The sequence below is a fragment of the Felis catus genome, chromosome D2 (assembly GCF_018350175.1).
Source record: "Felis catus isolate Fca126 chromosome D2, F.catus_Fca126_mat1.0, whole genome shotgun sequence".
NCBI classification, from domain to species: domain Eukaryota; kingdom Metazoa; phylum Chordata; class Mammalia; order Carnivora; family Felidae; genus Felis; species Felis catus.
The window spans coordinates 72,456,961-72,483,984 of NC_058378.1; the positions used below are offsets into that span (position 1 = coordinate 72,456,961).

At 39.7% G+C, this 27,024-nt stretch overlaps 1 protein-coding gene and 1 pseudogene across 3 annotated transcripts in view; both read left to right on the forward strand.

The window, feature by feature from the left end:
- The window catches only part of LOC102900330, a 109,156-nt pseudogene extending 101,280 nt beyond the window's left edge, over positions 1 to 7,876 (forward strand).
- Positions 1 to 27,024, forward strand: part of ATRNL1 (attractin like 1) — a 774,854-nt gene that overhangs the window by 625,682 nt on the left and 122,148 nt on the right. The window lies entirely within an intron of this gene.

Genomic DNA, 27,024 nt, shown 5'->3' on the forward strand with positions numbered 1-27,024 from the left:
GGTTGCATACTTTTAACCCTTTTCTTTTGTTTTTATATTTAAAATGAGTTCCTTGTAGACACCTACAATTAGGTATTGCTTTTTTTAATCCAAGATGCTAGTGCCAGCTTTCAATTCATTTATCTAGACCACTTAAGTTTAATGTAATTATCAATGTGGTTGGGTTAAAATCTATTATCTTATTTGTTTACAAGGTCCTTGTTTAGATCTCAACCTTTCTTAACCAAGTCTTGCTCATCCTTCAGACTGTAGCAAAGATTGTATTCCTCTAAGAAGCTTTTCTTTTATTTCAAGCCTGGGGTAAGTGCATTACCCTATTTATCTTTGCTTCATCTACCCTAGACTGTGTTCTGTTAGCATTAGTGGTTTAATTTAAGCTCTGTATAGGAGTATGCTAGAATGAATGAGAATGTCTTCTTCTTCAGAAAGAGAACCCCCCTAGCCAGATGGCCATTAGACTGCCATTCTATCATATTCTTGGAATCTCATTTCGGAGTACTTCTACAGAATTCTTTTGCCCATCCTGCCCAATACTATCTCATTTAAACTAATGAGAGGGTCCCCTAACATCTCTGCAAGGATGTCTTTTCCTTACATATAATCTGTTTAACTACCGTGTAGTTAGGCATTTTTATATCATTGTGTGTTTTTTTGTTTTTGTTTTTGTTTTTGTTTTTTTTAGAGAGTGAGAGCCGAAGGAAGTTTCTCTTTTAGCTAATTTGTTTTTATCAAAATAAAAAGGCACGTGTATTATGTCTAGAAAACTGCAGCTGAGTTGCTGAAAATTCATTGCTGTTGTTTTTCACTAATAGTGGTCTGAATTGTATCACTGGCAAAGCACCAAAATCTGATTTTATGCTATTGCAATAGGATAGCTGCTGGTCAGGCTTGGTACCCTTATGAAACAGCATTCTTTTTGTATTAGATTATTATGAAACATTTAAATAACCTTTTCTAAATTGATTTTTCAAATTTCTGCAACAAAATTCATCACCATTAATACATCAAGATAGCAGCAATTGTAAAATGGTACTAAATAATAAATGTCTCAAGAACAATATGTAGTTTTTTTTAAAAAACTCCCTACAGGACAAATTGTGGTAATAAGTATTGACAAGAAATGTGGTTTATCTGTTTATAGAAAACCTAATTATAGCAGGCATTTTCAAGTTTATTTTTTTTCTTACTCCCTTAATTACCTTTAATCAAACATTCTTAGAACATCTTGCACCTCCAAAAAAAAAATTCTTTGACAACCAAGTGCAATCTGTAAAGGAGAATCTTATAAGAGTTATTTATTTTTTTCATGTGACCCATAATGGTGAATCTCATTTTCATTAGGAAAGCTAAAGTTATGTTTTATTTTGTGTAAAAGATAGAAAATTATATCCTATTAAAAAAAACCTGAATACAATAGGTGAAAACCCAGCTTACTCCCTGAACAGCACATAAATATAAGATCAATTAACTGAATGATCTAATTCAGCCTTCTAAATATTCCTATACCTTAATTTTTGGAGCAAATGTGAATGTACAATTAGTGAATCAGTTAATACCTTTAAAAATTCTACTTGTGACATCATAATATCAGCCATAGTGGGGAAAATATTATGATGTTGATTTAGTGTGTAAGTAACTTACCTCCCCCCAAATATATATATTTTTTAATTTGAAAAGTTTATTTCCAAAGAGATTTTTCAGAACTTGCCATTGGCTGAAGATCAGAATGTTAGAGTGGTTCCTTTTTTTAATGAAAAAAAAAATACATTATCTATACTCATTTTAACCATTTTACTTATCTTAATCTACTGAAAAGATCTTTTTTTAAATGTATTTTAATATTTATTTATTTATGAGAGATAGAGACAGCATGAGTGGCAGAGGGGGAGAGAGAGAGGGAGACACAGAACCCATAGCAGGCTCAAGGCTCTGTGCTGTCAGCACAGAGCCTGACATGGGGCTCAAACCCACGAACTGTGAGATCATGACCTGAGCCAAAGTTGGATGCTCAATCGACTGAACCACCCTGGCACCCCCAAAAGATCTTATTAAAATTAAAATACAGAGTTTAATTTTTAAAAATAAGTCCCTATTTTGCAAGAAGCATTCCAAGATGTCCACATATTTGATAGTGAGCTACTAGTCATGTTAAAATTCAAGGGTTAAAAAGAGCAATTGACTATCTAGACTAGGTAGACTGAGTATTTTCTTACTTCAGTGTGATTGTGCACAGTGTTGTTTAAAACGCCCTTGAAATTGCTACAGAGCCTTAACCCTCAGGACTCAGAAAAGGCTTTGGCCAAGAGCTTAAGGCACAAAGAAGAGAAGGATGCTGCTCTCGCATAGTTTTAGACAAAGTTATTCTCATCTTTACGATGCCCACCTAAAGGTGCAGCTTAGTCAGAAAGCACACAGGAGTTAGTCATGAGACCCAGGTGTGAGTTCTAGCTCTTACACCAGGTAGATATAAAATCACAGGTGAGCTCTCCAGCCTCTGTGTGCCTAAATTTCTTAATCTATTAAAAATTATTGTGCTATTTAGATCCCATAATCGTGTGGGGAAAAAATTTCAAATTCAAACCATGGTACACATATTAATTACAATTCACTTACATGATCAGGTTAGAATAAAAAATGTGACGCCAGTCAGAGTGGCCAAAATGAACAAATCAGGAGACTATAGATGCTGGAGAGGATGTGGAGAAACGGGAACCCTCTTGCACTGTTGGTGGGAATGCAAATTGGTGCAGCCGCTCTGGAAAGCAGTGTGGAGGTTCCTCAGAAAATTAAAAATAGACCTACCCTATGACCCAGCAATAGCACTGCTAGGAATTTATCCAAGGGATACAGGAGTACTGATGCATAGGGCCACTTGCACCCCAATGTTCATAGCAGCACTCTCAACAATAGCCAAATTATGGAAAGAGCCTAAATGTCCATCAACTGATGAATGGATAAAGAAATTGTGGTTTATATACACAATGGAATATTACGTGGCAATGAGAAAAAATGAAATATGGCCTTTTGTAGCAACGTGGATGGAACTGGAGAGTGTGATGCTAAGTGAAATAAGCCATACAGAGAAAGACAGATACCCTATGGTTTCACTCTTATGTGGATCCTGAGAAACTTAACAGGAACCCATGGGGGAGGGGAAGGAAAAAAAAAAAAGAGGTTAGAGTGGGAGAGAGCCAAAGCATAAGAGACTGTTAAAAACTGAGAACAAACTGAGGGTTGATGGGGAGTGGGAGGGAGGAGAGGGTGGGTGATGGGTATTGAAGAGGGCACCTTTTGGGATGAGCACTGGGTGTTGTATGGAAACCAATTTGTCAATAAATTTCATATATATAAAAAAAAAGAAAAAAAAAGAAAACACAATGACAAATAAAAAAAAATGTGAGGAACACATTTCCAAAATTACCTGCGTACATAATTCTGATATTAATAGGCAGTAGCCATTAAACAAACCCACAAATGCCAAAATATCAGTCCCTTGGTAGTATGAAATCCGTGATCCATTTCTATACTTTCAGGCTTATCTTAATCTCACATCAAATTGAATATAATAAAGACTCATGAGCTGAGACTGGGGGATGAGTACCTCCTCCTAAATTGTGAGAATCCTGAATTGTAGAGAAGTGCAGTTTTATTACTTGAAAGTAATGAAATTACTGTTTGTGTATTTTCATTTTAAGTGTCTAAAAATAAAGTTGCTATTGAATTACCTCACCACAGATGCAGACACTCACTGGTATATATGTGAGATGTATATATATATGTATATATGATATGTATCTACATCTAATAGAGTACTCTGAATTCATGATTTTTTAATTGTGTTTTCTTTAGTGCTTTTCTTAAATTATAGATTATGTGAACCTTGATAAATATCCAAAAGACTTAGTAATTTAGTTGCAAAACAGCCTACTATCTTTAGGTCAATATGTTTAAGTGGAGGGTGATTTCAGAACAGAGATTTTTTTCTTTAGCCTAATTTTTTTCTCTTTGTCCCCCTATCCGGAAGGATTTAGCAAAGTAAAAATGTGTGTATACATATGTGTGCCAAGAATAAGTGAACATAGTGGGAGAAGCCTCTAGACTCACATTTATTTCAAAAAGGCTGGAAAATGAGAAAGTGGTAGCATTCTGAATAGATGTACATTTTATCTCTCAGTGATTTCCTCCTGCCTTACAATTCTTTCAAAAAATCATATTTCAATCTCAGATGCTGGGTAAGAGCAGAATAAATAGGAAGCCAAGCTGATTCCATGAACCTTTAGCACTGTCCCATATGCAGCATGGGACTAATTCTGTTCTCTGGGAACAGTCTCTAGAAGTAGGTTCAGCGAATTACAATCTTGGGGTTAACTAAGACAATTTTAAGCAAAAAGAAACCCCTCTTCAATGTGACAGTGGTTCCTAAACGAGAAACATTCTTGTTATCCCTGTAATTCATTGAGCACAAAATTTAATCACTTCACATCTAGCTCTACCTGCCAAATTGCTCAGATTCTTTGTACGTGTGGTCGCACAACCTGATCTGCCAATTGCAGTTTCTCACAATGTGCCACTTTGTTCTACCAGGGAACCCTGGCTACATGGCACCACTAGGTTCTTTTGACTGTTGCCCCACGTGAATGATGATAAACAGTGGGAAATCCATTAAAACAATGGCGTAAGAATCAGACATATTCTATCATTCACTCCTTCATCCAGTCATTCGTCAAATACTTAGTGAGCATCTTCTGTATGCCAGATGCTGGGACACACATGGTAAGAATTTTTATTTGGAATAAAAAGTCAAGTGCATGGAAGCAGATTGTAGAATGATGGTTATCAGGGGTGGGGAGGAGGTGGTAAAAAATGGGAAGATTATGGTTAAAGTGTAAAAAGCTATAGTTATGCAGATGAATAAGTTAAGCGGTCTAATGTACAGCACGATGGCTGTAGGTAATAATACTGTATCGAATATGAAATTTCCTAAGAGAGTCTATTTCAGGTGCTCTCGTCACACATACTGAAAAAAAAGTTCACTACGTGTATAAATTATCTTAATTACCTTGATGGTAGTAATCATTCCACCCTGTCTATCAAATCATCATATTGCACACCTTAAATAAAAAAATGATAAACGAATAAGTGTTTCACATCCAGATATTTCTAGCTGTAACGTATGTTCTCTTTCATCTACATCATACACACTCATGTGAAGAGTAGAGGGAGGGAAATGAGCAACTTCCATTTATAGTATATCTCTCAACTCTTGTGTTGGCAATTATAATAGAATCGTGTAGAGTTACATGCAGGTTATGGCAGGTATTCCCCAAATTTTATTTCCCTGTTACGTCAAATAGAAACTCTTTTCCTTTAACTAACTTTTCCTTTACCTACTACATTGTTGCATAATTCGCAAGGAAATTGATTCTCTAGACACAAATCCCAGGTCAGATTGGAAAAGAGGAGTTCATAGTTCACTTTTAGATGCTGTGTATCATACTACCTGTAGAATACCCAGGTCTTCATTTCAATGTCTACTTGTTCCACCTCCTCGTCTAACTTAAAAAAACAAAAATATAAGGTTTTTCTTTGACTCCAAATTGAGGAGTAAATATAATTACCCTGGACTATTACTATGTTATAAATTTTCAGAAAAAAAATAAAATTATATATATAATTTATAAATATAATATATATTTATCATAAATATATACATATAATTTATGAGGCAATAATAAACATGATTTAGTCTCCTAGTGTGGATTCCATGAGACTAAATTATCTGAAGGCACCTGAAAGATAATCATCTGTTTATCTAACCAGTATTTATTAAGCACTAAGTATAAAATATAGTGCTAGGGCTCAGGCAAAAGTGAGTGATACACAGCCCTTGACCTCAAAGTTATTTACAGTCTAATAAAGACAGACACGTACACCTAGGCTAGAAGGATATGAAAAAAGAGTTAGCCGCATGTGTGTACCTACTGATAAATATCAAAGAGTGATCGTGTTGAGGTAGACCTTATTAATCTTCGGTTTTCTTCCTCTACCTTTTCTGTTTAAATAGAAAAATAAAACCACCTCTTAAACAAGAAGGAAAAGAGAAAAACTGTCAAGATGTTTCATGAGCTGAAATAGCACTTAGCGTTAAGTGTCTAAGCTAAATGGCTCATAAAAAGTGTTGTGGGTTTTTTTTTGTTGTTATTGTTGTTGCTATTGTTTTATTTTGGTTTTGATTGGGAGATATTTAGCCCTGTGACATAGGCTACTTGCTCAAATACAAAATTTTAGTATATGACTTATATTTTATGTCACATTGTTTCCTGTTTTAGCATTCAGTTATACAAACTTGAAGTTATCGTGGCTCCAACAGAAGAGTCTAGATGTCATTAGCTAAGGTTTTATCATCAGGGAGAGACTATTTTACAACAAAATTTCAAAACAAAACTTTTCCTCCATTACACAGTACCCATTCTCCACTCCCTCCTCCTTTAGCTGCTCCATTAGTCTGTGCAAATTGCCTTTCATTTTATTGCTTTCCAGGGCTTTTAAGTGCTTGTTTAGAAACAAATCTTCGTAAGACCAAGCTAAAGTCCAGGATTTATTTGATTCTTTTTTCTTTCTTTTCTTTTTTTTTGGTGGGGGGGGGGGGAGGTGGGGGGGTGGTGGTAATCAGCCAATCCTCATTAGTTTCAGTTTCTGTGGGTAGGAACCAGAGACATGGAGCTGCTGAAGCTTTCTGGAATAAATGTCCATTGGATCCATGAAGCCACATTATAAGCAACTCTTGGTGGTTATGTTTCTAAACTAGTTTCAGATTAAGCAACAATTGGAGCTTCTTTGCTTTATTGTGTTATTTAGGATGTAAGTATGATTTATCATTCATTATATTGATGAACACCCTGTGTTTTTTAATACTTTTATTGTAATTATTTTATTTTATATTCTATTTTCCTATCAGTCCAGCAATCAGCCAATTAATGCAATTCCATTTTAGTTAAACTGTGGTTTGAAAAAGAAAAAACTATTAGTGCCTGGAAATTATGTTTGCTATACCCTCCCTAACGGTTGTTTTTTACCTTTCTAACATTTTATTTTATTTTTTATTTTAATTTTTTAATGTTTATTTAGTTTTGAGAGACAGAGAGAGACAGAGCGTGAGCAGGGGAGGGGCAGAGAGAGAGGGAGACACAGAATCCGAAGCAGGTTCCAGGCTCTGAGCTGTCACCCCGGAACCCGATTCCGGGCTCAAACCCATGAACCGTGAGATCATGACCTGAGCCAAAGTTGGATGCTTAACCAACTGAGCCACCCAGGCACTCCAATTTTTCTAACAATTTAAAAGATGGTGTTATTTATTATGTTTCTTTCTTTCCAGCTCCTTAAACTGTTCTTTCCTCACATTGCCAAGAACCTCCTAACTGGCAAACGCAGTAGATACTTCCTAGTCCTTGGCTTACTTGACATGGCTGAAGCATGTTGCGTTGCCACTTACTCATCTATTAATAGATATTAACTCAAAAATAGATCTTAAGGACCATCCTTGGGCCCGATGCTGTGCTAGTCATTGGGAAGACTTTATCATCCAGTGAAGAATCCAAAGAGAGCAGCAATTACAGAAAACAAAACTTTCTTCTCTTTAATTTCATAACTTCATTCAGTCTCGAGTTTTATTGATCTTTTCATACCTCTCCATCACATCTTTGGCTGGATGCACTTCCTTTATGTTAAACGGTGTTTTTACTCAGGTTCCCTTCCTAGTCCCCCTTTTCTCTATCTGTTTTCTGTAGGTAAACTTACCTGCTTATTAGACATCGACCACCTTCTACTTGCCTGTGAGGTCAGTTCCCTTGATCTGCAAGCCCAACAACTTGCTTGACCTCTCCACCTGCAGGCCTTTGTGTCACTTCAAACTCAACACGTTGAAAATTGACCTCATCAGCTTTAATATCTTTTCTTAAGACCTTTTTCCCCCCTCTCCAATTATACTCTTTTTCACTGCCTACCTAGAATATTTTCACTATGAGGACAGAAAACTTTTCCGCCCAGGTCTGTATCTCTAGTTCTTAATAAATACAGACATTCAAAATGTGTGCTCAGTAAATTAAGAGGTTTTCTTGACTCTTCTGTCTCCCTCACCACTAAAACAATTTGTTCAAGTAATTCTTTAGGTCTGGACATTATACCACCTGCACCTCTCTAGAACTCATCCCTGGTCACCGTTTTTACAACATTTTACCTAGTTCAAGCCCTTTCTTTTATACTTCTGAGACGTTGTTTTTGTCCCTCTGTCTCCGTCTTTGTCTCTCTCAATAGCAGCCACACCCATGTCCTTTATATGCCAAATCAAATTTTATTTTATAAAATACCAAGCCCAGATGCAGTGGCTTGAGGTGTGCAGACTCTGTCACGTTCTCCCACTCGAGTCGCTGGTCCTTGCCACCACACACCTCATCTCAGAAACAGCTTTCTCCTCTTCTTTCATCTGTAAGGCGGAATTCTCTTTCCAGGAAATACATTTCCCAAAATCCCAGCCTCTGATTAAAGTGGAGGGATAGGACTTGGCGGGGCGGGGGACGGGGGGTGAAGTTGTTTACAAGGAGATGGAACCAGAAGATGCCCTAACTCTACTCTGATTCTATAGCCCCAATCCACATGTATGGATGGCCTCCAGGACAAGGCCCAGTAGAGGCCACTCTGGTTTTCGTTGATGTAAATCCCTTTTTGGGCATGGGTAAGATACAGTCTCTCTCTGATCCTCACTCTGAAAATCACTATGGATTTAACAATGACAGAAATTCCACGAATCATCAAGTAAATGTCATCTTCATGCCCATCAGATTCACTCTAGCACCGGTTAGTAAGTTTTGGTTACCGTAGAATATATTGATTGATTCCTCCAGCTGTGTGCGTCTCCATCTTTCCACAGCGTTCCTTACAGGGAGCCCCATTACCCGAGCGCCCCAGACCTATAATGCTTCCTTCATCAGGATCCAGAAAGCAGATAGAGCCATCTTTTGGAAAAAAACCACCAAGTGGTTTCTGCAATACATGTCAAGGCTTTAGATTTTCCTGAGTTAACAACTGACTTCTAAAAGTTTTGTTTTGTTTTGTTTTCCTAATGATTGCAGATAAGCCTGAACTATATCACATCTGCTTACTGCAGTCTGTCAGAGGCAAAGAGCTCTGGTTTCAGTGCTTTCTCTCTGCAGATTATTCTTAGTCTCTAGAGCTCATCTTCCAGAGCCTCCTCAGAGAGGCAGTGCAGGGTTGTGCTAAGCAGTGTGCATTCTGCAGTTACACCGTTCCGGCTCTACCATGTAATAGTTTTGTCACCCCTGTCTCACTTCTCTGGGCCCCAGTTTCCTCATTTTCTAAGGGGAAAAGCATCTACCTCATTGGTGGTCATAGAGATTAAATATGTTATACATGGAATGTGTTCAGAAATGTATCTAGCATATAGTAAACTTTCTATATTATATATTTGGCATTCTTTTTTTTTTTTAACATTTATTCATTTTTGAGAGACAGAGAGAGACGGTGCATAAGCGGGGGAGGGGCAGAGAGAGAGGGAGACACAGAATCCGAAATAGGCTCCAGGCTCTGAGCTGTCAGCACAGAGCCCGCCGCAGGGCTCGAACTCACAAACCGCAAGATCATGACCTGAGCCGAAGTCGGACGCCCAACCGACTGAGCCACCCAGGCGCCCCTATATGTTTGGCATTCTTAACCTGGTATACCCGTGCCCCAAATCTTCCTTACCTTTCACCCCCAGCCCTGCCCAACCATGGTTTCAAGGACCTAAAACCTACTTAAAGTTTTAAATCCTTGGCCTACAACTGGCATAGAAGTCTTTTTGATATCTGTCCACACTCTGCCTTTCCAACCTTCTCTCTCACCTTTTTCTTATTTATGACTCCTGTGTTTCAATCCTGTCAGGCTTCATACCTAGCTCTCTCAGGCATCACACACACTGATATAAATTAAGACCCAGCCCTCGAGCCAAATGTTACTTTCTCTAGCCACAAACACTGTTTGGTAAGTTTGCTTGGGGCGCCTGTTGGTTAAGCCCAGTCAGTTAAGCATCTCACTCTTGATTTCAGCTCAGGCCATGATCTCACGGTTGGTGAGATTGAGCCCTGCATTGGGCTTTGCACTGACAGCATGGAGCCTGCTTGGGAATCTCTCTCTCTCGTTCTCCCTTTCTCTCTCAGAATAAATAAATAAACATTAAAAAGTAAGTTTTCTGAATAAGCAAGGGCTATACACAGAAATTAGTATTGTGAACATGAGGTTTTAACTTTTATTGATTTAGCTTTCGGTTTATTTTTAAACATCTTGAAGCCGTTTTTGAGGTTGAACTAACATGAAATATACACATCTAATAAAAACTAGCTTCTTGGATTGCTGTTTCCTGGGGAGACCATAGACGATCATGCTAGCCGTGATTGTAGCCCCACCGCATTGTGAGAAACAGATCAACCAATATACTATCCCATTTTTTGCAGATCTGTTTGTTTCCGAATTTCTCTCGAGTTGCTGGACACTGGTTTCCTCTATTCAGGTGTCATACATCATGGAGCTCTACTTTATCAAACTGAACATACCCATAGATTCGTTGGTGAAACTGGGTAGAGAAGTAGGCATCGTGTCTGTCCCACTCTTGTGCTGTGTGATAGGATGTTAACATGCCCAAAGTCAGAGCTCCACAAGACAATATCCCTGCCTTAGACGGACGCCCAAAGTCTAAAATCTGATCGCGTGACTCCAAGGCATTGATTTATTGAAGGTGTAAACAACTAAACCCACGAGGGAGAAAATCGAGTGTTGTAGCTCAGGCTGCCGATCGTAGAGGCTACCCTCCTGTGAACTGTTTCGGAATAGAAAACTCGTAACATTGGCCCGTGCTCTGGGATTTCACAATTTAAAATATGCTTGATTAGTGCCTACAATTAATGTGTTATTTGAGCATACACATACCAGTTCAGTGAAGAATGCTGGCAGGCCTCAAGCGGTCTCAGAGACTGTAGTTCCTGTGTTTTGTTGCATCAGTCCGGAGCCTGCTGAGGTCAGAGGCAGGGTATTGGTTGATGTTATTGTTGACGATTATCCAAAGGAATGACCACATCATGAACATATTGCACAATGTGGTGTGGGTTTCACTTTTCTTATGGACAAAAGAATTCTCACAACATCCTAACAGCTGTACCAAACTGCTGCCTAGGATAGACATTAAATCAGAGAAGGGACGAGAGCTCCCTTGTCAACAGAATGGCTTCCATGTGCCACATGTTGGCATAGGTAAGAGATGACATAAGAGCAAAGACAGTTGTCAGACCCTGACACGAGGGAACTACCCTGGATTCAGTGAGCATGCAGGTGGTCAAACATGAGACCCAGCCTAGCCTCAAACAGTGGTCACAATGAGATCATGGCTAAAGAATGTTCCCATGGGGCTGCCTCCGAAGGCAGTACCCCCCAGAGCCGATTCTCCCTCGGCACCCGAGAGAAGCGGACCGCAGAGATCCACAGCAGCCCCAGTGGAGTGGAGGGCAGAGATGGTAACAAAGGCCCTAACACGGGCGGAATGGAATGAATGCTTCAAGAAACACTAAGCTTAGAAACACTAAGCTCAGGACAGCAGACTGTGCGCAGCTGTTAAGGCTGTGTGGAAAGGCGCTGTGGAAAATGGAAATCAAGGAAATAAAGCGGAGATTCTTCATGGCTTGTCAATTATTTTACTCCAAAGGACATTTCAATTGCAGTGAAAGGTTCGAATAGCTGGGTAGCTGCAGTTCCGGTGTTTGCCCCTACCCTGATGCAGAGCACGGCGGCAGCTGTCTACCTATTTTCGCCGGAGGCTGCTTTCGAACTTCTCAGGGTTTTATTCATGTGTTGCATCTCTGCATTCTTTGGACAAGCTCAGATGGTAGTCATCATATTTATCTCCCTAAATTTTATTACTGTTTCACCAGTCCGTTTGTGGGGGGAGTTATCTGCAAATCTGAACTTGACATTAGGCCATTAAGTGGCGGCTAGGCTCCACCCCAATCCAGTCTGTGCAAGTAGTGAAATCCGTGTGCGCTTATCAGTCTCTATTGGAGACGTCGGAGAGATTTCAAATGAATTTAAAAGGGCATTCCTAAATTTTTGTTTTAAAAAATGTGATGTCACATTACTGGCCCTGTCCAAATTCCTAATGTAATTAGAAACCACAAGATCGATACATGTTGACCGCATGTTTCGGGGAGAAGACCTTGGATTAAAACTGGAGTCCTGACTTCTGCACATGGCATTATTTTACAATCATCCTTTCTTCAGGCTTCCTATCTGTAGAATTTTTGTCCGTAAATACCATGTGAGGACCAGAAGCAAAAGGTGACAATTTATAAAGTATTTTGAGCATGAGAGTGATGTGCCACACGGCATTTGAGGGGAAAAAAAATGCAAGGAATGACCAGACCTACAGCGAGATGGTACTTTATCCCTACATGTTTTCCCTCCTCTAGGGGAAAGAAAGGAAAAATTTTGGTAGACCTGAGTTGAGGGCATCAGAGGGGTCAGGAGGAGATCAGTCCCCCCCTGCCACCACCCCGGGTGGGGATTTAATAGGAACCAGCAGAAAGAGACACACACAAGTGGATAGAGAAGAGTTTTAGGAAGGTTTATATATGTCATATGATCAAGTTTATGTTGATTTCCACATTAGCAGTCTCTTCTTCAGGAGATTTCAGTGAGTTTCCTTTTTAAAAATTAAAAAAAAATCAATTTAGAAAGTACAGCTGCTTGCAATGAGAACAGAGCAGCACCGTGCTCCCTGGTGTATATTATGCCCACCTTCCTGAGCTAGCATATTCTTTCAAGCTAAAATAGGATACCTGTCCCAAGACCCCATATCTTATGGCACCAAGACATTCCCCTTCAGGCATGCAGAACCAGGGGATATTTCCTTTTCCTTCCTGGTTTTGGGGACTAAGAGCTAAAGCAGAAAAACACTCAACACTAGATGGCCCTAGAAGACATACTGTTAATAGTTCAGCCTCTTGTCAGATTACCCTGGGAATAGTTCCTTAGGCATTTCCCCACATACAGTGATGCCACCCCAGCTCCACTTTTTCTGAACTTTCCATGATGAATGCTCCATAATTTTAGTTACATGATAGGAATTCATCTTGGTCTGCATTGGGTAAAACACTTAATATAAGGGCTGACCCTATTTTATAGCAAGTGCAGTTAAGTGTTAGCTACTATAACTTCATGAGTAGGCCTGCAACAAGATAATCCATTGTTACTGAGGAATTCTCCTGCCCTAATTCTGACAGAGGCCTGCAGCTCTAGCTGGGCATGTGTCGTGCCCAGTGCATTGTCCCCTCTCAATACATATCTGAAACGTGGATATACAGATGAACAAGCAAAAGGTTTTTTAGCAAAAACAAATCCATCTGGCCAAACGGCCTAAGAATGTGTAGAGCTAAGAGCTACAACCAGAATAAATTCTTGTTTGCTCCTTATGTTGTTGGAAGTGGTTGATGTAAGATCTGAGGCATCTCTTCATTAGGAATTCAGCAAGACCAACCTTCTCATTATATGGCACAGCACACTGAGTAATAAGAAATCTGGCGTGGCTACAGTATCTTGCACATAGGCTATGCTCAATAAACATTTATTGAATGACTGTCTTGTTACCAAGACTTTGCAGCAATAAGCGTTAGAAATTTTAGTCTGACCATCTGCTTGAGTGGAATGAGTTGTGATGATGAGAGTTCAAATCAGGTTTGTCCTCACAAATTCCAAAACTCCAAGTAAGATAGGTGCAGACCCAGGAAATATTGCAGTATCTGGCAATCTATTGCCTTTCAAATAAAAGTTACCGAGGTGGGACTGTTTTACAGTGATGGTTTCAGATGGAACCAGGAGCTCTTGGAAACACACTGGAGAAGCTTCCAGAATTGAACTTTTCCTCCACCAGAGCTTCCTGGGCATTTTCATGGAAAACGGTTTCTAAAATGGCTTCTTGACAGCTCTTAAGATGTCAGGTAATTTCTGTCCATCAGTCCTCACCGCCTGAGTGACTTTTCTCTAATTCGTATGAAAATATGCAGATGGGAAACTGTAAAACACAGTTCAGTACTTCCTTCTTATTCCATGGCTGTGAGTTCATACTTGGCCACATACTCTGTCTGTCTGCTGCTCCCTCCCTTCCCTTATCCCCGCACAGATTTTCCACATGCATATTTTGTGAAAAATATCAAGAAAAGCCATTTTCTTAAAACAAATACCCTCACCTTTCCCTTTTTTCGCTAAGAAACATACCCGGATTGGCTTCTTTGTTGATGTTTGCTTGTTTGTTTCCCTTTTCTTACTGTGGTTGGATAGCCCCTAGGAGGCTTCCGTAAGTGCCATTACTAACTGCCTGCAACGGGAGAACAAGTGGGACGACAAAGGATGCCAGTTTGTGGTCCTCTCCCTTCCTAAGGCTCCTTGCCCTCCTTCCTTTATGTGTGTCTCCCTTCGACCTCTCAAAATTACACCTTTCATATTTACAATAGGGTACAGAATTGTTAGAGGAGAGAGAACGTGAGATCTTCAGTTTTTCCAACAGATTTTATTTGTCGCTATTGTTTAATAAATAGGAACAGGTATCTCATAGATGAGTACAAATGGATGGGCCGACGCATCACAGAGATCACGTGATATCGTAAGAAAATTCCTCCAATAGAAAGGACGTTGGGCTGGCGTGGAGCAGGGTGTGGAAAGCAGATCAGTTTGGAAGGTGTGAATCTGTACTAGGAAGAGTCCAGGACACGTTACTTACACGTCCACTGCTTGCACCCTCCCACGTAATGTGTCTTACCTCTCAAAGCCCCTTTGGATAGTAAATTCTCCTCTAACCATCCCACAGAGTAGCTATAAGAGTCAAGTGAGATTTCAAAGAGTTTTGTCAACTATTAGATGCTTAAAAAGGGGTGAGTAGAGATTGTTATGGAAAGAGACACTTTGAAATCACTATAACCACCTGCTATTAACCAAAAGCATTAAGCAACTTCACAAGGAACACCAAGAAAATAATATGATTAAATTCTCTGACAAACAGTAATTTCATCTTATTCAAATAGTCTTTTTCTGGGGTGATCTCAGAAAATATAGAGCTATTTACGGAGATTAATAGGTCCTAACTTCCCTTTTATGAGTCAAATAAAGGGAGAAAAGGCTAACGTCATGGAAAATTGGAGGGCTGTGTTTGCTAGAATTGGAGAAATTAGTTTATATTTCTGTTTTTAAAAGTGTTTACGTTCTGTGGAAAGGGGGCATGGTCCTTTTGAAAATAAAACTGTACTCAGAGAGCTGTCTGTGAGCCATTGTAAAATAGAGAAGCATATAGGATTTTCTCACAATTAGTTGGTGCTGATGGCTTCTGCCGGATGAGCCTCATCTTGGTGAGGGGCTGCCAGTGGCTTCTTGCCTCCACCAACACAGTTGGGAAGATTGGCTCCTGTCACCAGGAACCAGAGGACAGTGCCGACGGAGGGATAGAAGTTGGGAGGTTCTTTCTACATTCTTCATAACTTGACATTCTTTTTATTCTTGTCCCGTTTCTTCAAATGTCATAGAAGCTCTGGGATCTCAGCCTTGGACTTTAAACTTCTAGATGAGATGGAGAAGGGGGAAAGAGCCAGGCAATAGAATCATGACAGACCTGGTTTCAAGTCCCAACACTTCCACTTCCACTGCACGGGCAAGAGAAGCTGTGAGCACTCAGAAATGGCTGCCATCATCATGTATATCACTTCTAGCCAACTATGTATCCTCTATCTCTTTACTTATGCTGTCCTTGCTTGCTTTAAATGCATGCCATCTGAAGCTTGTCTCTGACTGACCCCTGGCTGCCCCTGCCCCAGCTCTGACAGCAACATGAATTATAGTCTCAACAGACAAAGATCTATGGTTGAGAAAGAAATTACCATTCTAAATCGAAAATGACCATCACAGGTATTTTCATGATGCAGTATTTTATTTTAGTGCGTTAAAAAAAATTCAGGGCATGTAGGAAAGGAGAAAAAAAAAAGGGAATAGAAATAGCAAAGTAGGTATTTATGGTATTTGAATATAGTAAGCAGGAAAGTTAAAGGTACCTCTAATTAAGAAGAAAAAAAAGGGCTCAATAATAATATAGCTTCCATTTATTGAATGCTTACGTTAATGCCACACAATATACCGAGTACTTAAAGATAAGCTATCTCGTTTACTCAGTGGAAAAACCCTGTGAGTTATTGGCACTATTATTACTCCCTTTTTACAGCTGAAGACACTTGGGCCTAAAGTCACATGGTCTGTAAGAATTCAAACTCAGTTTGGCTTTTCATAGTACAGCGTACCTGCAGGAAGGTCCTCAAAGTCTGTGTCACAACAGAGCCACTTATAACACTGGAATGTTCCATCATAAATTAGAAGATTTCGGAGCACTTGGGTAGCTCAGTTGGTTGGGCGTCCAACTGTTAGTTTTGGCTCAGGTCATGATCACACAGTTCATGAGTTCGAGCCCTATGTTGGGCTCCATGGTAATAGTACAAAGCCTGCTTGGGATTCTCTCTCTTTCCCTCTCTCTCTGCCCCTTCCCTGCTCGCTCTCTCTCTCTCTCTCTCAAAAATAAATACATGAACTTTAAAAAAATAAAATAAAATAAAATAAAATAAAATAAAATAAAATAAATTGGGTAATTTAGGCTGAACTATAAGAATTAGTTATTTTTATAGTAAAAATGTATGGTTAAGTTAAACAGACCACTGAAAAGTAACAAAACAGAAAAACGATACTAGCATTTACTGAACACTTGCCCTGTGCCAGGTAGTGTCCTAAATGCTTTTAAAGTATCAGCTTTTTGGGGCACCTGGGTGGCTCAGTCAGTTAAGCATAAGACTCTTGATTTCAACTCAGGTCGTGATCTCACAGTTCATGAGATTGAGCCCCATTTCAGGCTCTGTCCCCTGCTTGGGGCCTGCTTGGGATTCTCTCTCTCCCTCTCTCTGCTCCTCCCCTGTTTTCAAGATAAATAAATAAAACCGTTAAAAAAAGTATCAGCTTATGTTAACCTGATGAAGTAGGTTAAATAGGCAATACGTATTGCCATTTTACAGATGAGGAAACTAAGCAGAGAGTTAAGAAATGCACCCAAGTTTACACACTAAGGGGTAGAGTTAAGAATTGAATCTAGGTAGCATTGAATCAGAGGCTGTGCCTACTAACATTTACTCCTCTGTTCCAATTGCTCTGAATTCTTATCTATAATGTGTTGTCATTTAAAGCTGTAGTGGGAAAATTCTGTCTCATTAGCAGCAGTGACCTACCCTTTACCACTTCTATTTATTATCTGGGTGATTCTTGGTAAAGAAATGCAAGGAAGCAAATATTTCCTAGAAAATGATCTTGGGGCTCCTGGGTGGCTCCGTTGGTTGCATGTCCGACTCTGGATATCAGCCCAGGTCATGATTCCAGTATTGTGGGACGGAACCCCACATCTGGCTTTGTGCTGAGTGTGGAGCCTGTGTAAGATTCTCTCTCTCTCCTGTCCCTTGCCCCTGCTCGCTCGCTCTCTCTCTCTCTCTCTCTCTCTCAACAAACAAACAAATAAAAACGATCCTTCGTGTCTGTGCCCTCCCCAACTGTGGGAGCACTTCCCTTACACACCATAATGGATATGCCTGTAAGTGACCTTTTTTCTATCTGGAGTTAAATCAGTGGATGTCAGGAGACCGCTGTCTATCCCGTCCTTCCATGCCTTACTCTAAGAACTTTCTCCCCCATTGGCCTGTTGAGTCTTACGCTGGACGACATTGGATAACATTGGATGCCATGTTGAGTCTGACACTGGCTTATTGCCATCCATTAGAAACTACACAAAATTTCTTCTTTATCCTTTTTTTATTATTTCAGATTACATATCTTAAACCATCCTGTCCCCTGAGCCATATTATTTTAGAATCTTCAGTGCTGGGAGTACACTGATATTTTTCCTGAACTTTTAGAAACTCACTTTCCTGAGTATACTTGTCTGAGTCTGTAACACTCAGTGCCTCTCGTTTTATGACCTAATTGTGCACTTCTCCCTTGCCCCTCAAAGTCCTCCACTTTGTGTACAGGAGCTCACAGAGTCATTAGGTAAGCCCCAATAGTTTCAGCCTTTTCAACCAATTGGAATATTTCAACCAATTGGAATAATTCCATTCTTGCTCTAATGGAAACCTGGATGTTTCCTGAGGAACCCACTTCCCCTGCAGTTCTCTCAGCTGGTGTTTTCATGGCCCTGATGCCACCTGACCTGAGAGCAGGGCATGTGCTTCTCTACAAACACTTGATTTCCTATGTCCTGTTCTCTGACCCCTACCCTCTGTAGTTCCAGCTCTCTTACTCTACTATAACCTCTATTTTGAAGAGTCTTTGATCTCCACTGGGACCTCCAGTCCATAAACCTTACTTCGTTTTTGGTTGTGAACCCTCCCTCATCATTGTAATTTTCTCTTTACCCTACCTTATATTTCCTTGTATCCACTGAGCAGCCTTGCCTCCTCTCCCTTTCTCCTATCTCCTCTCACCCTCTCATCCTTCCTCTAGCCTTGGTTAAGGACAGTTTGCCCAGTTCTCTGTCTACTCTGGTCCTGCACCCAAGCAGCAAAAAGAGGGTGGAGGAAACCCACCACAAAAATCTCTGTGTTTTAACATTATGAACACAATCCTTTGACAAATCCTTCATTGCCCATGTCTGTTTGCTGGTCTTCTTGCTGGTGCCTGAATGCACCATTCCCCCTCTGCCCTGGGACGTTTGCCTTTAATGCAACTTCTCCTTGGCTTTTATCTCTTCACATAGCTTCACCCCTAACTTCATTCAGATCACACTTACATTTCACCTCCTCTAAGAGGCCTTCCTTAGACAGAGAGAGAGAGAGACAGAGAGAGGGAGAGAGAGAGAGAGCAGGGGAGAGGGAGAAACAGAGAATCTTAAGCAGGCTCTATGATCTACAGACACCCCTATTTATTTGTTTTTTAATCATCCATTTACTCCATGAAGGGAAAAATCCTATCTGTCTTCTTCACTGCTGTATGCCTAGTGCCTTAAACAGTCCTATTCAAAGTATGTGCTTAAAAAGTATCTGTAAGATGGGGACTTCTGGGTGGCTCAGTTGGTTAAGCATCTGACTCTTGGTTTCGGCACAGGTCATGATGTCGCAGTTCATGAGATCAAGCCCTGTGTCAGGCTCTGCGCTGACAATGTGGAGCCTGCTTGGGATTCTCTCTCTCACCCTCTCTCTTCCCCTCCCCTGCTCCAGAACTCACTTACTCTCACTCTGTCTCTGTCTCTCTCTATCAAAACAAATAAATGAACTTTAAGAGAAAGGATCTTAGGATGAATGAATTATTTTGTCTAGTATTTTAAATTCTAACAGAGCATGGTTATGCTCTTGAAATTTCTTGTTGCATTACTATTCAGTTCTATACTAGTCAGAACCAGAGCAGAGTATCTGCTTCTTTATTTTTTTACCCTAAGAAATGAAGCTGTCAACTACTTATGTAATATCATCAATTTCTACTAGCTCTGAACAGAATGAGACTGCCAGCAGTCCTGTAGCTGGTGTTAGGTTTGGAATATGTATTAGGAAGCATCATCTTAATTTTCTCTCTAATTGGATATCTGCACTGTAGTACTACAGTTTTGTTACCTCATAGCTCACCCTAGTTCCTTCTATCAGGTATCCATCCTCAAGCTTAGGAATTCTACCCTGGTATGTATCCTCTTGACTTACTGTGATAGAGGCAACCTTTATATAGAAGTATTGATGGAAATATTCCTCCCAAAGGGTTTAGTTTATTTGTAGCAATAGATTTTACAACCAAATATGACTTAATCATTTTCTGGGTTCAAAAAATCTGTAACGTTGCTAATATTTGGAACATATATTTAGCACAATCTCCAGTAACTGCTTTTTAGTTCACCTACTCCCTCTGCCCAAGAGAGTCTCAATAAATAATTAGGGCTCAAGGAATAATAGTTGTCATTCTCCTCCTCCTCCTCCTTATTATTATTTTTATTATTATTATTATTATTATTAGAGAAAAGCCATATAAATTTTCAGCTTACTGAAAGAGCATGTGACTTAGCAGGCCAACAGAAGAAATTGGTATTTTCTCTGCCATTCGTTTTGACACCTTATAAAACCTCAGTAATATTAATTAATTTCTCATCTTCCACTGTGCCTGCATGCAAAATAAGGATGACCTCTTTCTCTGGAAGCTTCATGACTTAACAAAAAATAAGATACATTGAGTCATTTGAAAACTAAGTGTGAAGGGTGAGCAATGCTTACTCAGTTCTTTAGATTATTGACCTAGCCATGGAGTTAGCACTGAGATAATAATTTTTGCCCTTTTCTGAAGGGAAAAATAACCATCAGAGTTGCTAGGCAAGATAGGAAAAATTAGAGAGGAAAGCCATGGGCCTGAAGAGCAAGAATTCTTATGGAAAGATTAGTGATGACAGTAATACAGCAGCTTGCAAAACCCCATGAAAAACAAAAGTGTACGCATCTAATAACCTTACCTATACCATAACATATTATATGCGGATGTGGCCAAAGTCACTTTCTTGGGTAACAAGGACATTTTTTATTAGAACAATGAATACTATGTCAAGGCTGAGATGTACTGCCCCGACCCTCCCTTCGGGACATAGCCCATTACTCTCTCAGCTCACAGCTGAGGGTCCCCCTCCAGAAATGGCCCTCTGCAGAAAGGAGCTGCCTCACCCAGCATTATGCCGCATTCCTGGGGACAGCCTGTATCCATAGTGGTGTTTGAGGACTTGGCCTCTTGCCTCAATCTGATACAACTCTAAAGGACCACCCCACTCATCACAGATTAACATCTCCCTCTGCACATCTCTACTTCCATCACCCCACACGGATGTTCCTGAAGGTTCTTCCAAATACACTTCCTGCACACAAATCTCAGAGTCTCAGAATATGTTTCCTAGGAAACCTGACATACAACATATACTATGTCTACAGTCTAAGGAGCAGTTATATTATGAGTATTTCCAGTTTTATGAATGTCATCAATTTTATGATGATCACAAACTTCCATAACCAAGTGAATTTTCCCAATGACGCTTGCCATGCTATGTGATATGTGGCTTATTTGTCAAACGAAAGTAGCTTGAATGACCTCAGAATAGGAGAAGTGCCCTGAGGGATTGGTATTAGTCACTATTTCAGTATTGTACTTCATGATCATTTCTAAAACAGCAGAAAAAAGATGGCATACTGTCTGTTAGAGGTCAGATTGTGACCAGGGAGACTGTTTGTTCCCTACTGCCGCCATAACAAAGTACCACAAACCTGGTGGCTTAAAATGACAGAAATTTATCCTCTCACGGATCTGGAGGCCAGAAGTCTGAAGTGAAGGTTTGGGCAGGGGTTGGTTGCTTCAAGAGGCCGTGAAGGAGAAGCTGTTCCAAGACTCTTTCTTGCTTCCAGTGGCTACCGACCAACCTTGGCATCTCCTGGCTTGTAGCTGTATCACTCCAATCTCTGCTTCTGGTCTCCACGCGGAGTTTTCGCCTCTGTATAGTCTCTTCTCTTTCTGTAAGGACGTTGTGCCCACCCTACTCCCGTATGACTTCTCCTTAACTAATTACATCTGCAAAGGCCCTATTCTCAGATATGGTCACACGCTGAGGTTCTAGGTGGGCGTCAACATTTGAGGAATACCATTCCACCTGCTACAGAGGGCATGTGAGGAAATAAACTGGGTTTCCTTCCCTCTTGGCACTTTTATTTGTCCTATGAATCTTTTAATTAACCTGCTGTCCTTTATAAAGAAAACGTAGTGAGCCAGATGTGTGCAGTGGGCTACGCCCAGTGACAGAAGGCTCCTCAAAAGTTTAATCAATCAGATAATTAGTAGGACCAAGAGGGAGCAGCATGAGTAAAACCAGAGGAAGGATCATTACACAGACTCTGACCATTAATTTTTAGTCATACTGAAAAAGGAGCTTTGGGGAAAAAAAAGACTGGAGAGATATTTGATTCACTTCTACACACTTCGTTTTCTAAAGCAAGCTCTGATGAAGTAGTGGAGTTCATACAAGCAAATCATTTACAGGACAGGCCCAAAGGAATGTGATACAAATATATCTAGTTTGGTCATATAAGGAGTCTACATATCTCAGGTCACAGGCGGGACAGCCAGCCTGTCCCATGGTTTCCAGAGACCCTGAGAATGACTAGGATGACTGAGTATTCCATGGTTCTGCCAAAAGCATCCTCTGAGTACTTTCCACTTTCATTTTTCCCCCTCTGAGCCCTTTTGATTATAAAATTAAGGGAATTTTAATCTAGCAAATAATGGTGAGAGAGCTGGGGGACAAAGAAGCTTCCCAGGCCACAGAAAGACAAAAAAAGCGCATGTAGGAACTTATCTGTCTGTAAGGTAGTTTTTTCTTTGCTGTATAAGCCAAAAGGTTTCACTGTAATATTTATCTTTTTAATAGCTTCCCCCCCCCCTGAATTTTCTACTACTTGGGCTGATCAATTATCATCTTCCCTGCAAACTTGGAGCTTCATTCCAACTTTAATGTACAGACACTGGTTCCATACTTTGATACTAAGTCTGAGCGAATGAAAGTGCCCAGCAGGGAAAGATAAGAACAGATCTGGACACATTAACTTCCCTTACTACACTGCCATGAATCATTAAAACCGAGGGGAAGGGAGGTATTAAGGTGGAACAGATAACATCGCTGATATTATGTTGGATTTGACTTAAAAAGAAATTGTGTTTGCAAATGATTTGACCTAAGATAAAAATTTAAACACCTGTTTTTTTCTAGGTACTATGCTAAATGCCTTATTCATATATTGTCCTTTATAATCCTCAGAGTAACCTTGCAGAATTAGTGTTATAAACTCTATTCTCCGTATAAAGAACCTGAGGCATAGGAAAGGTAAATCATTTGCCTAAGATCCCATAAGATTTGAACCCAAGTGTACTTTACATGAGGTTAAGTCATCTGGGCCTAATGAATAGGTCTAGACTTTATACTAAGATTACTCCTGAACATTATTGTTAAAATTATTGAAATTAGAAAGGCTACTCTGACCACAAACTTAAAAGGGACAGAGGAGGATTGTTACAAACTGTCAAGAAGATGTCCATGGGATTGGTGATGTAGAAATTCATCAGTGCTTGAGTAATGCCCGACTGGTCATGGCACACAGATAGCAATGGGGTAAAAGATATTGGTGAGGATGAGAAAACTCATGGAGAAGAAGTTCACTTCAATGCTTGCCTCATGCATGAGTTTTACAGAAAAGTGGTTGTGTTACTTGCCGGCAGATGGGTAGATCCAGCATAATAAATGACTTTCTACTATGATTATTAAACCAGTCACAGCCTATTATAAGTAACAAAATCATGGACAAAATTCTGAATGAAAGAGCTTATTGACTTGTTATAAAAGCATGTATGTAATTACAATACCGTAAAACCTACCTGGATTTCTTAGACAATGAGTCATTTTCTTCTGTAGAGGCAAATAAGCAAAAAGGAAGCTGGTGTTGGTAAGTTTTTAGGAAAAAAGAGAAGAAAGAAGAGGAAAAGAAATCCCTAGTGCTGTAGCTATGGTGTACATATTCATCCATACATTTGCAACTCCATGTATCTTCAGCATATTGTGAAAACTGCTTTCCAAATGTGATCATGGAACATCAAGACCATGTTAAATTGTGTTTAGTCTATTCTTGTCTGGTTGAAAAGCAGAGAAATGGATATTTATTTTAAGCAATTTCACACTTACAAAAAAAAATACCCTAAAATAGTAAACTCTTGATCCTTATAGGGTTAATGTTCAGCTTTCTGGGAAAACTCTGTCAGCTAGAATGACTCATTGTCTAAGAAATCCAGGTAGGTTTTACTGTATTGTAATTACATACATGTTTTTGTAACTAGTCAAATAAGCTCTTTCATTCAGAATTTTGTCCATGCTTTTGTACTTATAATAGGCTGTGATTGGTTTAATAATCATAGTAGAAAGTCATTTATTATGCTGGATCTATTAACATTTGATTCCTCATTAAGAATATTGCTATGTCTGCACTTTTATTCTTTCTGCTGACAGCTTTCACAGTGCTTCTTGATTTAGTTTTATGATTGAAGTTTCAGGAATAAATGTTTTAATTTAATGTTCACTCAGTAAAACAGACTTGACCAATAGTTTAATAAAATAGCACTGTGAGTTCCTGATGGAGAAACGTTCGCTAGTATCCATTTGGGTTGATTTGCACCATATGTTAATGAAGGTTGCACGGAGACCCACTGCATGCTGCACATGTCAGGTTCCATCTGAGCATCCAAGCATGCCTTTCGTGGCAAGTAGTGATGATCTCAGTCCTCCCCGCCAGGAAGTGTGCTAAAGGGTTGATGAGGGACCTGTTTCATGGAGGGCCCCAGTGTTCCTATCTGGTGTCTTCTCATCTCCACGTACCTAATATTTCCTAGGTATTCAGTATTTATACCTAGTATTTCCTAGTATTCAGAGTAAACTAGCAATTTCTCAAATGAGCTATGTGCCTTTACACCTCTGCATTCGTGTTTTTCCTTCTGCCAGAAAGTTCCATCCTTCCTCATTCTCCTAATGCACTCCTTAGTCATCCTCCACCAGATGAAATCCGTCTCCAGGAGAACTACTGGGAGCTTCTCCCCTCCCTCCTCTCACACCCCCAGGGGTTTGTGAATACCTCTGTGAGCAGGTTTAGCTCTTAGTCATAGTTGCAGACAGCTTGATGGCTCTGAAGGAAGCCCCATCAGGGCAGGTACTGGGGCTTTGTAGCACTCTACCCCCACTTGCCAGTAGGGGGCCTAACACGTTTACATTGTATATTGAATTGATCCTTAGTTGCATGGCTAAGGTCACATTTTCCATTAATGATGTAATGTGTTTGGGAATGGGCCAGCCTGTAGGGTAATACTAAGATCTTGATTATCCAACTTTCCTGCTGGTTTATATCTATCTGCTATAGATTGACCTTCTGTTTGTAACTTTTGCCACTAAATTTAGAGATTTACCTTGTACACAATTTGAAAAGAAAAAACAAAGACCCACTTATCCATGAAATACTTATTTAATTTTTTTTTTTGGTTTATTTTTGGGAGAGAGAGAGAGAGAGAGAGAGAGAGAGAGAGAGAGAGAGGAGGGACAAAGAGAGAGGGAGACGCAGAATCCAAAGCAGGCTCCAGGCTCTGAGCTATCAGCATAGAGCCCAATGTAGGCCTCCAACTCCTGAACTGCGAGATCATGACCTGAGCCAAAGTCGGACACCCAACCAACTGAGCCACCCAGGTGCCCCATCCATGAAATATTTATTGAACAGCACAGTCTTAGGTGCCAGGGTAGGTCTACTCTGTGAAGCACAGAATGCTCACGGATCAGACACCTTGGAAAAAAAAAAAAAAAACAGGGAACACAAATGGGAAAAATAGGCAGATTTTCAGTAGCAGTGTTGATATGACATGTATGGGAAGTTTGTCATTGAGATCAGATCTCCCCCCACCCCCAATAAGCCATCAATAAAATTCTCTTCTAGACTGAATTTCTTAATAAATCTATTTCAAACCATTAATAGAGGTGGAACACATATTATCTCTGCTCTATTGTCTTTTTTAATCTTTATAACAACACTACGAAGGTATAGTTAACTCCATTTTCCAGATGAGAAACTTGAGGCACAGAGAGAGGCTGTGAGTTGATCAAGGTCACACTTGAATGGATGAGAGAGCAGGACGTTGAGCCAGGCAGTGATCGCTTAAGGTTGTTCTCTTAACCACTACATTATACTTCCCTTCAATGGTTATGATAGAAAAAATGGCTAACTCGTAATTATTGAGATAGTGTAGAGTGAGGAGGTCTTGATGTGGCTTGGGATGACCTGGGATGGCTTCCTGCAGATGAGTTTTGAGTCAGATCTTGCAGAAATGGTAGATGGAGCAGTCTAGGTGGATGGAATGGCCTGAACCAGGGCACAAAGGCTGGGCTTAAGCTAGATGGGAAGTCACTTGATTTGGCAGGCATGTTTGTCTCTCACACTTAGTACCTTTTGAGGTCTGAAGGAACGGTCCCAATTTGAAATTAATATATGAAGTGTGGTGGGTAGGTTGCTTTTTGCACTGGAAAAAAGTACAGGTTGTTAAACTCCAATTGTGGCAGTTATTTACTAAACAATCTATTTCAACTTTTAAAAAATACTATCAGGAATCAACTTTTTAAAGATAGTATGTTTAAAGTCACTTCCTATTAACCTTCCTATTTCTTGACTAACTCAGGGCAAAGCATGATTATATAAGATCTCCAAATGAGATAATATTTTTGTTTTCTGGGACTAACTACCTATTTAAAAATAAATAGTAAAACCACTGCTATCACCACCAAGTCAGTGCCACACGATTAAAATAACAGCAAAACTCAGTTAAACCAGGTATTATACTATGGATATAAACGTGTGTGTGTGTGTGTGTGTGTGTGTGTGTGTGTGTGTGTGTAGTAAGAGATTTTGAACAGAGATTGAATATGGAGGCATTTCAACAAAGAAAAAATGTATTTGATACAGTATGAAAATTAAGCTTACAATTGGAATCCTTTTGGAATCTCAAGAGCAGCATACTGATTCTGTGAATATTATGTTTTATTCCTTTCCCTATTCCCACATGTAATACTTTATTCTCTTTGAATTTGCTTCTAATGCAGTTTAACCCTGGTTTTGACAGTGTCCATCAACTTAATTTCTTTTATTAATATGAATTCTTCTCTTAGTGAGTAAAGCAAGCTAATGTGTTTTCCCCTTATCATTTCATGCAAAGCAAATAGTAAATAAAGAATATGATTTTCACTTTCATTTTCCCCAAGTGTAAACAATGGAATCAGAGAATCTGTGCTCCAAAACTAGAGTCTTGGTATTTGTTGATCCTATGGAATCAACGCACTTG